Raw genomic sequence first — 13,018 nt, forward strand, 5'->3', positions numbered from 1 at the left:
CTAGGGGTGACTCTTGGCTTGAGGATGAGCTTCTCCTTAGATAATTTGGGTAATAGACAATATATTCTGCTTTCAGATTTTGATTTGTTGAAACATAAAAGGTATTGGTGGCTTTCTAAATCTCAAAACCCTCTTCATTCAGTTCAGGATTTCACTGCTTTTCTTACTAGATGCTCTTACTGTGAATTTGCACACATGGTTTCATCTGTTCCCCTTTCTGGCTTTCAGTACGTTTGGTCTAGCTGTCTTTACTGAGCTCCCAGCTTGTTTTTTCACAACTGGCCACCCCACTTGCAAGTTTTTGAATACTCCCAAACCTGCTATTCCTGTATGTTTATCTTGGTGAATAGGTATTCCATTTACTCAAGTTGGAAACTTAAGGGATATCCACATCTCCTACCTCTTTACTGGAGGTTTCCATTTATATGATTTCATTTATACTGTATAGCTCTTTGTACTACTCTGTCTCCTCTTTTCTGCCACTGGCTTGGTTGAACCCTGTACTTAACCCTGTACAGCAGAGTCACTACAAGATCTTAGTCATCTCCTAGGATGTGGCATGCATACTTCATTGCTTCTGCTGCCTCATGTTGCTGTATCATTGCCTGGTCCCTTGGTCTCCACCCATTTGGCCCTCAGGAAGAGAGATTGAACAAATAACATGTTTTAATCACCTGTCACACTCAGTTAATATTCAGGTCAACTATAGAGGCATTGGTTGTAGAATTCATGACGATTTTAACCAGTTTTTTTTTTTTTTTTTGTCAAAGATTTGACTTTTCCCTTCAATTCCTTTTCTTTCAACACTAAGTTCTAACATGATGTTCCCCCTTGCCTCCCACCTTCCCCTGTGCACATACAAATTGCTAGCTTATTTAGGCAACGCATTTTTTTTAATTTATTTTTTTAATTTTTTTTAGGCAACCCATTTTACCAGGTTCTTACATGGACAAAGACCATGTACTTTGCATTTGTCACTTTTGAACCAAGTTTCTCTAATTATTTGTACCAGAAATTGGTCAACAACTTACTGTTTTTGTGTTTAGCAAATCAGGTTGTGTGGTAGATAGTTTCCTAATAGCTAATGATTCTTTCCATCCCTATGCGTACATGCTGCTCTTTCCCGTCAAGAGGTGGAGTCTGTTCCCCTTCAATTTCAGCTGGCCTCGTGCCTGGTTTTGCTTACCAAAGTGCAGTGGAAGAATTTCAGTGTATGTCCAACCCTAAGGCTTTAAGAAGACTGGCAGCTTCCCTTTTATCCTTCTTGGAGGCCAGCCACCATGCTGCAGAGAAGCTTGGGTTAGATTACTGAAAGAGGAGAGGCCAGGTGGAGAGGTGCTTCTTGAGGATGAGAGGTCATCTTGGATGTTCTAGTGTTAGCTAAGTTTCTGGCTGAATGCAACTTGCACAGGTGTCCTCGGCTACAACACACAGAGCCAAGGAACCACCTAGCTCATCCCACTCAATCCACAGACTCATGAAAACAATGAATTTTTTTAAGCCACTAGGTTTTGGGGTGGTTTGTTATATACAGCAAGAATTAATTGAGATAGGCTGCTTGTTATTTATTGTCTGATGGTTACTTCTGAGTGCTGATACTATGTTTTTCTTTCTAATAATGCGTATCTGTAGTTTCCATTTTTTCATTTTAAAATAGATTTGAGTTATTAGGGTATTAACAGAATAAAGAATGAACTTCAAAAAACCCGCACTGATTATATCCTTTCTTTGATTAAAATCCTTAATGGCTTCACATTGTTCCTTCGCATCACGTTCAAACTGCTTACCAAGGCTTACAAGACCCTGCTTGATTTGATCCCTGCTCCCTTCTCAGCCTCATCCCTCATGGCAGCCATGTACACCTTTCCAGCCTAATTGCCTTTAAGTTTATTTGTGAGAGAGAGCACGAGTGAGACGGGCAGAGAGGAAGAGAGAATCCCAAGCAGGCTCTGCGCTGTTGGTGCAGAGCCCCATGTGGGTCTCAAACCCACAAAACGCGTGATCATGACCTGAGCCAAAGTCGGGTGCATAACTGACTGAGCCACCCAGGTGCTCCAGCCTGATTGCCTTTTACCTCCTCCTATTCACTATGCTTCTGTTCACCTCAGTGGCTTCATGCATACTCTTTCATCTGCCTGGAACACCTTTCCTGTCATCCTCATCTGGCAAACTCCTACCTTCCACCTTCAGAGTCATTCCATTTCCTCCAGATATTTGAATGCCTATTAATGTGTGAGGCACTACAATAAGAGCTTTACACATAAAACCAAACACAACGCACAATGTCCCTGCCCTCATGCAACTTAGTGGTGAAACCAAACAATGCACGGCAAAGAATATGACTTTTAAAGGTTATGATATTTTCTTCCAAGAAATCTTTCTGGAGCTCCTTCATTTTCCTCTCTTTCTCAGTGCTACATGTTTCCATAAAACTATATTTTTCTTACCCTAGCAGTCAATACCCTGCTTGTCTGTCTCCCTTGTTTGCTTAACTTACCTGTCCGCTCTGGGAAGGCAGGGGCTGCTTGTTGCCTTCCCAACACCCAGCATAGTATCTGGCCCTCCTTCTCCTCTGGCTGTTACCCATAACAAGTAACTTTACTGACCAATTGATATGTTTCAGGCACCCTACAAGAATTATTTCATTTTTGCCATAATCTGTTAGACAAATACTGCTGTTGGTCCCATTTTACAAGGAAAGAAGCTAAGGATTAGACAAGTACTTTGACATAGATCTGATAAGTAGCAGGGCTGAGATCCAAACCAAGTCTGTCTGCCAAACCCTATGCTCTTTCTTAACCACAATGCTAAACTACTACCCAGATGTTGATGGCACTCATTGAACAGTTGTTGAATGAGTGACATAAAAGTTCTTATAAGGAAAACGCTGCTCATTATACCAGTAAAATAAGTCACAGTATTCTTCTCTTCAACTTCTAAGTGCTTACACCCATATGAAGAAAAAGTGGCTAAGATTTAGAGTTAAAATGTCTTTAATTGCCAAGGAGTTAGAAGTGGTAATAGAAAAATTCAAGACCATATATTGGTAGAGAAGATGAAGTCTCTCAAAAGCTGGGATTTTAATTTGCCCTGGAAACTTCTTTGTGTTCGCCTGAGCCCTTCCCAATGTGGGCCCTTCCCAATCCCTGGTTCCTTTTTATGCTTAGGTTATAGTTTATACGTTATCATTATCTTGGGTTCCAAGGCCCGCAGTCATTCGGTGTTAAAGGGGGTGGAACTTTGTATCAATAAAGGACTGTTTGGTTAAAGGTCTGCTTGCCCTTTGCTTGTCTTACTATTATCCAACGTAACCATCATCTCCCACTTGCTCATTTACTGTTCTGGGATTTTTCCAATAACTATTTCATGTGTCTGTGGTTTATTCCTTTGCCTAACTTCTAAGCTTCCCTTGAGAGGAGACCATGTGATATGCTTCCTTTTTATCCTTCATGGTGCCTAGTATAATGCTGGGTAAAACAGGTGTCAACATCTTCTACATGTATCTCACCTGATGGTGCCTTTTCCATTCCTGATTGCAGTGATTCATAGCTTGTAGAGATGAACTTCCTTGCATGCAAAGATGAATTCACCCTCCCCAAAGTTAGGATTTCACATCATTACTAGGCATGCAGGGGCCATAGCCCACTGCGACAATTTATACACGTTATTCATGAGTAAGATGTAGTGATCAGGAACACAGGCTCTCTAACCAGACTGTCAAGATTTGATCCTGGTTTGGCCATTCAGTATGTGACCTGATTGGCTGTTAACTAAAGTGTTTGTGCCTCAGTTTCTCTGTGTAAAGGGGTAAGTAACATTACTTACTTGTTTTGGACACAGAAATGTGCTGCCTAGATGTTTCAGCTGTTGGGAGTGCTTTTGACACAAAACCTTCAGCTAACAACCCTTTTGAGGTCATGCACCCAGAGAACAGCCCCACCCAAGGTCATACCCTGCCCAGAAGAGCCCACATCTATGCCAGATTAAGGTGAGAGGAGGTATAAAGGCTTGGTCACTTTGGTCCAACACAGGAAAACCCAGATGGATCATTTTGGTCTCAGTGCTCCTCATGGGGGTTGGCTGAGGTTGCTGTTGGGCCAGCATTGTGGCTCAATTCCCTACACCCTAACATGCTTCCTTTCCCTCTCTGCCATGGATGTTGATCCCAAGGGTGCTTCCTAAGGAACATCCTGTACCATAAACTTTGCCTCAGAGCCTGCTTCCTGGACATCACCACAGTAACACTAACTGGTGGGGTTACTATGTGTATTGAATGACATGATGAAACAAGATAAAGAATTTAAAACAGTGCTTGATATGCTCCCAGTAAATATTGGCTATAATAATTATTACCCTACTTTTGCCCAATCTTCTTACTTCGCTGCTAAGATAAGACTCAATTTATTCAACTATTGTTGAGCTGCTATGATGTACTGACTTTTACTCTAGGCACTTAGAATACAAAAAGGAATCAAAACCCAGGTGTTACCATTGAGAAGCTCATACTCTAAAGGGAGAGCCAGACAATCAATTACTATGCAATGTAAGAAGTACAATAACAGAAATATGTTCAAGGCACAGTATAGCATCTTCTGGATAGAACCAAATGATTTCTGATAATGATTTGGTGTGATTTTGGTAATTTCAGGGAGGCCTTGATGGTCCATCCTCTTTCCTGTGCCCCTCACATCCCTGTTTCCCTCTAGCACATTCTGTCATTCTCACTTCTGGAAAATCTTTCTTTTAGCTAAAGATTATGAGTCTGAGGAAATGCAAATATCTCCAGCAGGGTTTATACTGTAATGGGATTCAGAAACTATGGTTTGAGTACCTGTTCACTGTGAGTATAGTTTTGGGCAAGAAACATGTGTTAGTTTGGGAACCTTAGAAAGCAGATGCTGAGAAGTCAGAAGTGCAGTAGGTTTGTTCAGGGGTGGTGCCTGTGAACGAGAAAGTGGGAGGAAGGTGGGTTGACAGGGAGAGCCTGGGGCTGTGAGGCAGGTCTGACAAAGACTCACCTAACCCGGGAACTCCAGCTGCCAGTTAGAACAGCCCCGTGGGTGGTAATGGCCAGGCTCAGCGCTCCCAGTGCTCAGTCACTGGCTGGGGTCTGTTCTCGAAGAGCATGGCCTGGTGCAGAGGTGGCTCCTGAAGGGGCTGCCCCTGCTGGCTGTTGGCTACTGGTCTCCTTACAGGGGATGGCAGGTCCTTTCCAGAGAAAGATGCAACTGGTGCATCTCCAAGCTGTTACCTACCATCTCTGAACAAGTGTTTTAATCTGAAAAGGGGAGATACTGAGAACTGCAAAAATTCTTAGCAAGATTACTCCATTCAAACCCCTGCACTAGAGACTTGAGCAAATTTTAGCAGGCCTTTAGCTTTTGGTTATGTCCCTGGGACAACCCCAGCCCCCACAGCTGGGAAGAGAACTTACGGTCCATTCTAGCCAACACCTGACTTCCCTTTCCTACAGCACTTACTAAAAAGGTCCAAACGTTGTGAATCCTTTTTCTAATCCTTTGACATGTGACACTTTTTCTAGCCCTTTGATGTGTGACACTCAGGAGTGTCTTTCTCAAGTATCTGAAAACCTCTGCGATGTAATCATTAGGAAGAGTAGGGCTTCTGTCTCCCAGTGTCTGTGGGAAGCTAGCATCCTAACTTTGAAAGCTGCTGGATAGAGGGTACAGCTGGCCTAACCACATTTACACTCACCAACTCTGTCACTTAAAAAAAAAATTTTTTTAATGTTTATTTATTTTTGAGAGAAAGAGAGACAGAGTGCAAGTGGGGGAGGTGCAGAGAGACAGGGAGACACAGAATCTGAGTCAGGCTCCAGGCTCTGAGCTGTCAGCACAGAGCCTGACACCGGGCTCGAACTCACAGACTGTGAGATCACAACCTGAGCCAAAGTCAGATGCTCAACCGACTGAGCCACCCAGGCGCCCCCAACTTTGTCATTTTTTATTGAGCCTCTGCTTAGCTCTTTCTCTCCTGGTTTCTCTTTTCACCACCTTAACTAATGCCTAGTTTTGCTAATCTTTGACAATGCTAAGATTTTCCTACATCACAGTGTTGTGAGGACTGAATGAGTTCGTGAGAAAATAGAAGTTATTTTGTAAACTGGGAATCTCTTTACAAATATAAATGGTTCTCAGTGTGAAGGCATTGTATATATTTTCCTGAGAGACAGTTTTAAAAATTACATCAAAAATATTTTTTCTGTTAATAAATCTCGTTTCTAAAAATGTAAACAATATAGAGAAAGTGATAATACCTACAATGCTACCCCTCAGAGATACTGTTAACAAAATGCTATTTATCATTTCATTCTTTTTATACAAGTATAAACATATAAACTTTTAAAAAGTTTTTTAAGTTAATTATTATTTATTTTGAGACAGAGAGAGAGAGAGAGAGACAGAGAGAGAGAGAATGAGCTGGGGAGGGGTAGAGAAGGAGAGAGAATCTCAAGCAGGCTCCTACTGTCAGCACAGAGCCTGATGCAGGGCTCGAACTCATGAACTGTGAGATCATGACCTGAGCCAAAATCAAGAGTCAGACACCATTAACTGAGCCATCCAGGTGCCCATAAACTTTTTTTTTTTTTTTTAAATATAAATGGGACTCTACTCTCTATACACTTCTATAACCCACTTTTCTCATTTAACAATGTGCCAGGGCAAAAGTCAGTGTCAATTGTATGAATCTCCTTCCTTAATTTTAATGGTGGTGGAATGTTTCATTGCATGCTTATGTGACAATTTATTTAAGATCCCCTTCTAATGGATGCTTATTTTGTTTCCAATTGTTCAGTATTTGTAATCAAAGCAGCAGTAAACATTCATATGCATACATTTCGGCTTATCCATATAATAATTTCTTTAGGATACATTGAAAAATTTTTAAGTTTCTTTATTTTTAGTAATCTGTACACCCGATGTGGGGCTCAAACTCACTACCCCACATCAAGAGTTGCATGCTCTTCCCACCAAGCAAGCCAGGTGCCCCTCTTTAGGATACATTTCTAGAAGTGAAATTCCTGGGTTTATTCTAAGGGAATACACATTTAAAATTTTATATTGTTGACCTGTTCTCCTGAAACGTTATACTTTCAGAATTTATACTCCCATCAATGAGCATGTCAATTTGTTTCCTTACTTCTGCACCAGAGGATTTTGATGGGGACAGGGGAAGGGGGTCAGAAAAAGTGATTGGGATCATTAGATTCCTAAAGGGCTCAGAGGAAGGTGCTACTGTGCAAGGGATGAGGGAGGGGAGGTAAGCAGTGACCCTGAAAGCTGGGCTTAGAAAATAACCTGCTGCCTGCTTTCCATTTGGTCCCAGGTCCCAGCTTGCCTGCTGTTGGGCAACACGCAAGCCAAGCCACCAGAACACCAGGACTCCTCTTTGTAGGATGTGGCAGGCAAACAACTGTAGGGGCTCTCCTTGGGCCTGGGCAGGCAAAAGCCTTTCTGCCCAGCGTTGAAGAAAGCCCTGCCTGCAGCTATACCTGCCTGGCTCAAGCTCTTGTCCCATCTTGTACATGAAAGAGGAACAAAGTTGACGTGTCCCACAAAGGAAAGTTGATCAAAGGCTAGACAAGGTGCCAACTCTCAGAAGTGGTGCTGTGCCTGAACTTGGGGCCTGGCCCCAGGAGCAGACATTTATCCTGCTTGCTCCAGGGAAGCCTTTCATGCTATTTTTGGGTGGGGCACCAGGCAGTAGAAGAAGGTGAGGATGACAGGGAGTCCCATTTTACCTGTTTCCATGCTCGTGTTATGCCAGCTGCCAGGGTCCTTCCCTTTCCCTCTTTTTGTTTTCTTCCTTATTAATTTTTCTTAAGTTGAAAAGATTAGGGTGCATAACTTTTATGGGAAAAAAACCTTAAAATAGAAATCTAAAGATCATCCACCATGTATCCATTCTAATGCCATGAATATTTTCACAATATATGTTACCTGCCAGCTGTTGTCTCAGGGGTTAGTATTTTTCACAGAGGTTCAGAGAGCTGGTCCCTTTTTCATTCACATCTTACACTAAGCGGCTTTAGGACACGATGGCACAGCTGCTTAACAGCTGTTGCCTGGACTTAGGGCAGGAGTCCCGTTTGAGGTTCAGTGACATAGCTCCTATAAACAGTTTCCAGGACTCTGAGATTTTGAGAACAGCCAGGGCCACTCAAGCAAGAAGTGAAATGGTCCTACAAGAGGTACTTTTCCTTTGCCTGGGGAGCAGAGAGAACTGTGTGTCTGCTTACTCATGGCCAGTCCCAGCATGTCTCAGAAATGCTTTCCCTTCCTTTTTCGATGCTATTAGAAGAATGTGAACAGAAATGGCACAGAAGAATGCAGGCCTAACCATCCATTTCTTCAAATCATTTTTACCCACTACTGGTTTGTTTAAATCCAGATTGTCTACTCTCAAAGGGCAAACAACTTAACCATAATCAAGGCCGTGCAATCATGCTCAATAGTTATTTGTTAATTTATCAACTTACAGAAGTAGGAAGGGCCCCAAAATGCTGAAGAGGGAAGCTGGGTGGACATTAGGGCCGTGCTCATGGTGACAGCATTTTGATGGGGTCACCAGAGTTCAAGGTCAGAATATCAGCTCTGCAGGCCCAGAGCTAGAGTCTAACACATGGAGTGCAAGGACAGGAAATGAGAGTACCAACTAATTGATTTATATTAGAAGATTTCCCTTCCTTGGATCTAGAATGCTAATGCCTGCCATCAGAAACATGCCCTTCCTGCTAGCAGAATATGTGGGACATTGAAATGGTTTCAGTTTGGTTCACATCTTACACTAAGAAGAATAGTTTTGTTCTGTGCATCATCCCGTGCAGACTGGATGGAATTTGGTGCCTCTGCTTGTCTCCAAGAAGCTTTCTCTAGTTAATGTGATGGGACTTTGTGGTTTTTGTGCTTTGTGAAACTCTTCTCAGTCATTTATTTCCATTGCTGTATGGAGAGTTAATATCATCCATTACATTTTGATCTGATTATATTACAGAAGACTAATCCCCCTACAGGAACTTTATATCTTTTCTTGAAGTCCTGAGGGCCCCATGCAATTATTTCAAAACCTACTCTGCTGTCTCAGAAGTGTGTTAGTATTAAGCCCTGGGAATTCAGAAGCATTATTTTTCCAGTAGAATTTATAGTGTATTTGTGGAATTGTTACTTTAAAGATAGTTCAGGATTTCCATATACATCAAGCTTTTTTTTTTTTAAAGTACTAAATATAGAAGATACAAAGATAGACACACATATTGGTTTTCTTCCTTTACTGCTCACCAAGACAGACAAAAACAAAAGTTTCAGGAATAGGAAACACACAGGACTGACAGGAATGCAAAAAATCCTGTGGAGGGAGAAGCAAGAGAGAAGGAAAGGAAACTGCAGATGACAGAAGCTGAAAGAAAGGGGGGTGTGGTGGGGATTAAATATGGAAAAAGCAGAATTAGCTGTGGAAGCCAGAGAGGCCAGGCAAATTCAGTGTGGACAGCTGTTGGAAAGTGCCTGACTAAGGAATAGTGGGTTTTAGCGCCTTATCCGTCAAGTCGTCTTACCTAAGCAGGTTAATCTATTGCTCGGGAGCTAATTTTCCTCTTTGTAAAATGAGGATATTGGGCTAGGTGACTTTCTGAAGTGCACTGTAGTTTGCCATTCTTTTTCCAAAACTTAGAGAAGAAAATACTACAGCAACACAAGACTATTGTCTTCTGGGAGAGCGTTTCTCAAATCCTAGACTAAAGGGCTGTCATTATTTCTAGTTGTAATCTCTTTTAAGATTATATCCAGTCTGTGATCCAGTCAAGTCTGTCTTGGGCTTTCTTAATTTGTACTTAGAAGGGTAGAACTGATAAAGGATTATATAAATAATTATGGTGGGAAAATGGAATGATAAACACTAATAAATGGGAATGAGCACATTTAGAACAAATACAATCTGAAACCAAGACAAGGATAAATGCCTTAACACGTACATACTTGGGACGGTGCTGCAAATGTGCCTGTGCAGAAATAGTCACCAGTTGGGGAGCTCCATTATTTTTCAAGCCCTGGTGAGAGAGAAGCCATCTCAGGCAGGAAGCTATCAGCAGAGGGAATCTTAACGTGGCACCAGACAGTGATAAGCAGCATAGATTGGTAGAAAATAAGCCATATCCATATTTAATATCCAGTGCATGTAGAGAGGCTTATTGCCCTGAAAACCTTTGAAGTTGTATCTCATAGAGGATGGAAAATTTAAAATATTTAGGTGGCAGAAAAGCTCTGATGAGTGATTCACTCTTCTGTTGACTTACATCTCATCTCTTCTGACTTTTTTTCTAGTTTTGTTTAACTTCAAAACAGCTTCTTGGGAGAGTGCCTGTGTCTTCTTCTTTGTTGTATGCCTAGCACCTGCTAGAGAGTCTATCACTTAGTAGCTGCTTAATAAGTGAAGGTTGAATGAACAAATAAACAAATGAAGCTACTTGAGGATTCCTGAGAAGAAATTATGCTCTAGAACTGATGCTACTTTATTTTATTTTATTTTAAAGTTTATTTATTGAGAGAGAGAGAGTGAGAGAGAGATAAAGAGGGAATGCACAAGCAGGAGAGGGACAGGGAAAGGAGGGAAAGAGAGAATCCCAGGCAGGATCCATGCTCTCAGCATAGAGCCCAATGTGGGGCTCTAACCCAAAAACTGTGAAATCATGACCTCAGCCAAAGCCAAGAGTTGGACACTTAACCAACTGAGCCACCCAGGCACCCTTAGAACTGATGCTATTTTAAAGACCGGCACCAACAATGTGGATGTAACTGGAAGGCATTATGCTAAGTGAAATAAGTTAGTCAGAGAAAGACAGATATCATGTTTTCACTCATATGTGGAAGTTGAGAAACTTAACAGAAGACCGTGGGGGAAGGAAAGGGGAAAAAATAGTTTTAAATAGAGAGGGAGGCAAACCATAAGAGACTCTTAAATACAGAGAATGGGGTTGGGGGGATCAGGAGGAGGGGAAAATGGGTGATGGGCATTGAGGAGGGCTCATTGGGATGAGCACTGGGTGTTGTATGTAAGCAATGAATTATGGGAATCTACTCTTGAAACCAAGAACACACTGTATACACTGTATGTTAGCTAACGACAATAAATTATATTTAGAAAAAAAATTAAACAAATAAAATAAATAAGTAAATAAATAAAGACCTGCACCAGAACCATGTAAGAAGTAAAAGGGAGTGGCAGTGAGACTTCTTCAGAACCCAGAGAATTGAAACCATAAAGTCAACACATAATGGAAGAGAACAGATTTTTGGCATATTATCCTTAAAGCAATAACAAAACAAGCAAACAAATGAACAAAAGAGAAAATAGAATGTCTTCCAGGTCCCAAGGTGGGGAAAACAGGATTGGTTACAGCATCCCATGTTGGAATCAACATTGCCAAGAAAGCAGAAGCCAACAGAACAGAGATGATTTTAAAGGAAAAAGAAAAAAGGGAGTCAGAGAAGCAGTGATCAACTTTGCCAGTGTTTACTAGTATAGGCTGAAAGCATGGATGTCCTTTCTGAAACACAAGAGAGGAATGCTTACATTAGGAATATCCTCACGGTAAAAGTGGATTCCTCAGAGTAGGCTAGTTTCTTCTGATCCTGTATTCTCTTAGCACACAAATATTATTTGATTTCCATGGAGATTTCTTTATAGGGAACAATTCTGCTGCCATAGGCCTTTCCTCTAAGTTCACCTCCTATAGAAAGCAGATACTGAGATAGAGTTAGGAGTACGGAGATGTGGGGTGCCTGGGTGGCTCAGCAGGTTAAGCATCCGACTTCAGCTCAGGTCATGATCTCATGGTCTGTGAGTTCGATCCCCACAACGGGCTCTGTGCTGACAGCTCAGAGCCTGGAGCCTGCTGTGGATTCTGTGTCTCCCTTTCTCTCTGCCCCTCCCCTGCTCATGCTCTGTCTCTCTCTGTCTCAAAATAAATAAAAACATTTCAAAAAAATGTAAGGAGTACAGAGATGTATTTGTGGGATAATGACCATGAGAGATAAAGAGGGAGGAAACAGGACTGGGCGGGGAAAGTCTTCTGGCCACAATGCTGATCTGACATCTGTGAAAGGAAATGGGGAAGGAAGCAGAATTGTGCAGGGAGAGCTTCAGACTGTGATGTGGATCTGAACAAGTCTCTACCAGCTCAATAGGGATCTCTGAAACAAAGATGAGAGGAGTCTTGCATCGGGTGGACATAGCCAGACCCTAGTACTCCCAGTTTGCACAGTACTGCCTGAGGCTACACAGGAACAGTAGGGCCTTGGCTCAAATATGAGGCATATCCTGAAGGTACTGCAGCTAGAAGCTGTCAGCCAACTGCCCTGTCAAAGCGGAACCATGAGCTCTATTGAAGGGAGGTCTGTGCAGCACACCCTCCATAGCTGCTACAGTATCCAAGGCCATTTCCAAATCTCTTTCAGTGCTGACTCTTACCACTGAATAGGGGCTGGAGAGTTCGATGCTTGCTTTCCCAACCTCCCTGACAATTGGAACGACCATGAGACCCAGTTCTTGCCCATGGAACTTCTGGGATGCTAACTGGGCTAAAAGACAAACAAAGCCTTATGAAAAGAAAGTGTTTTCCCTCTCTGCCAACCAGCTATTTGTTTTCTGATTTTGAATGCAGTACTGATGTCTAGGGTAGCAGCCATCTTGTAACCATGAGGCCATAAGCAAACATGCGAAATGGTATAATTCCTTGCTGACGCTGATGAGACTGCTTGCTCTTCTTGTTGAATAAACAATAAATAATGTTCCTATGGCTTAATTCATTTTTTTCCCCTGTTACTTGTAGGTGATATACTCATTGCCTGGTTCCCATGACTTATATAACATTTGTAAAGTTCCCATATCATAGATCTTATTTTAAATCGTAGGTTGGCATTCTGCTTCACATATCAATTTCTTATTACTTTGGTTAGTGAGTCAGTCCTTGTGAAATCAACACTCACTGAGAAAACTGAGT

Source organism: Panthera onca, chromosome B1 (assembly GCF_046562875.1).
Source record: "Panthera onca isolate mPanOnc1 chromosome B1, mPanOnc1 haplotype 2, whole genome shotgun sequence".
Taxonomy (NCBI): Eukaryota; Metazoa; Chordata; class Mammalia; order Carnivora; family Felidae; genus Panthera; species Panthera onca.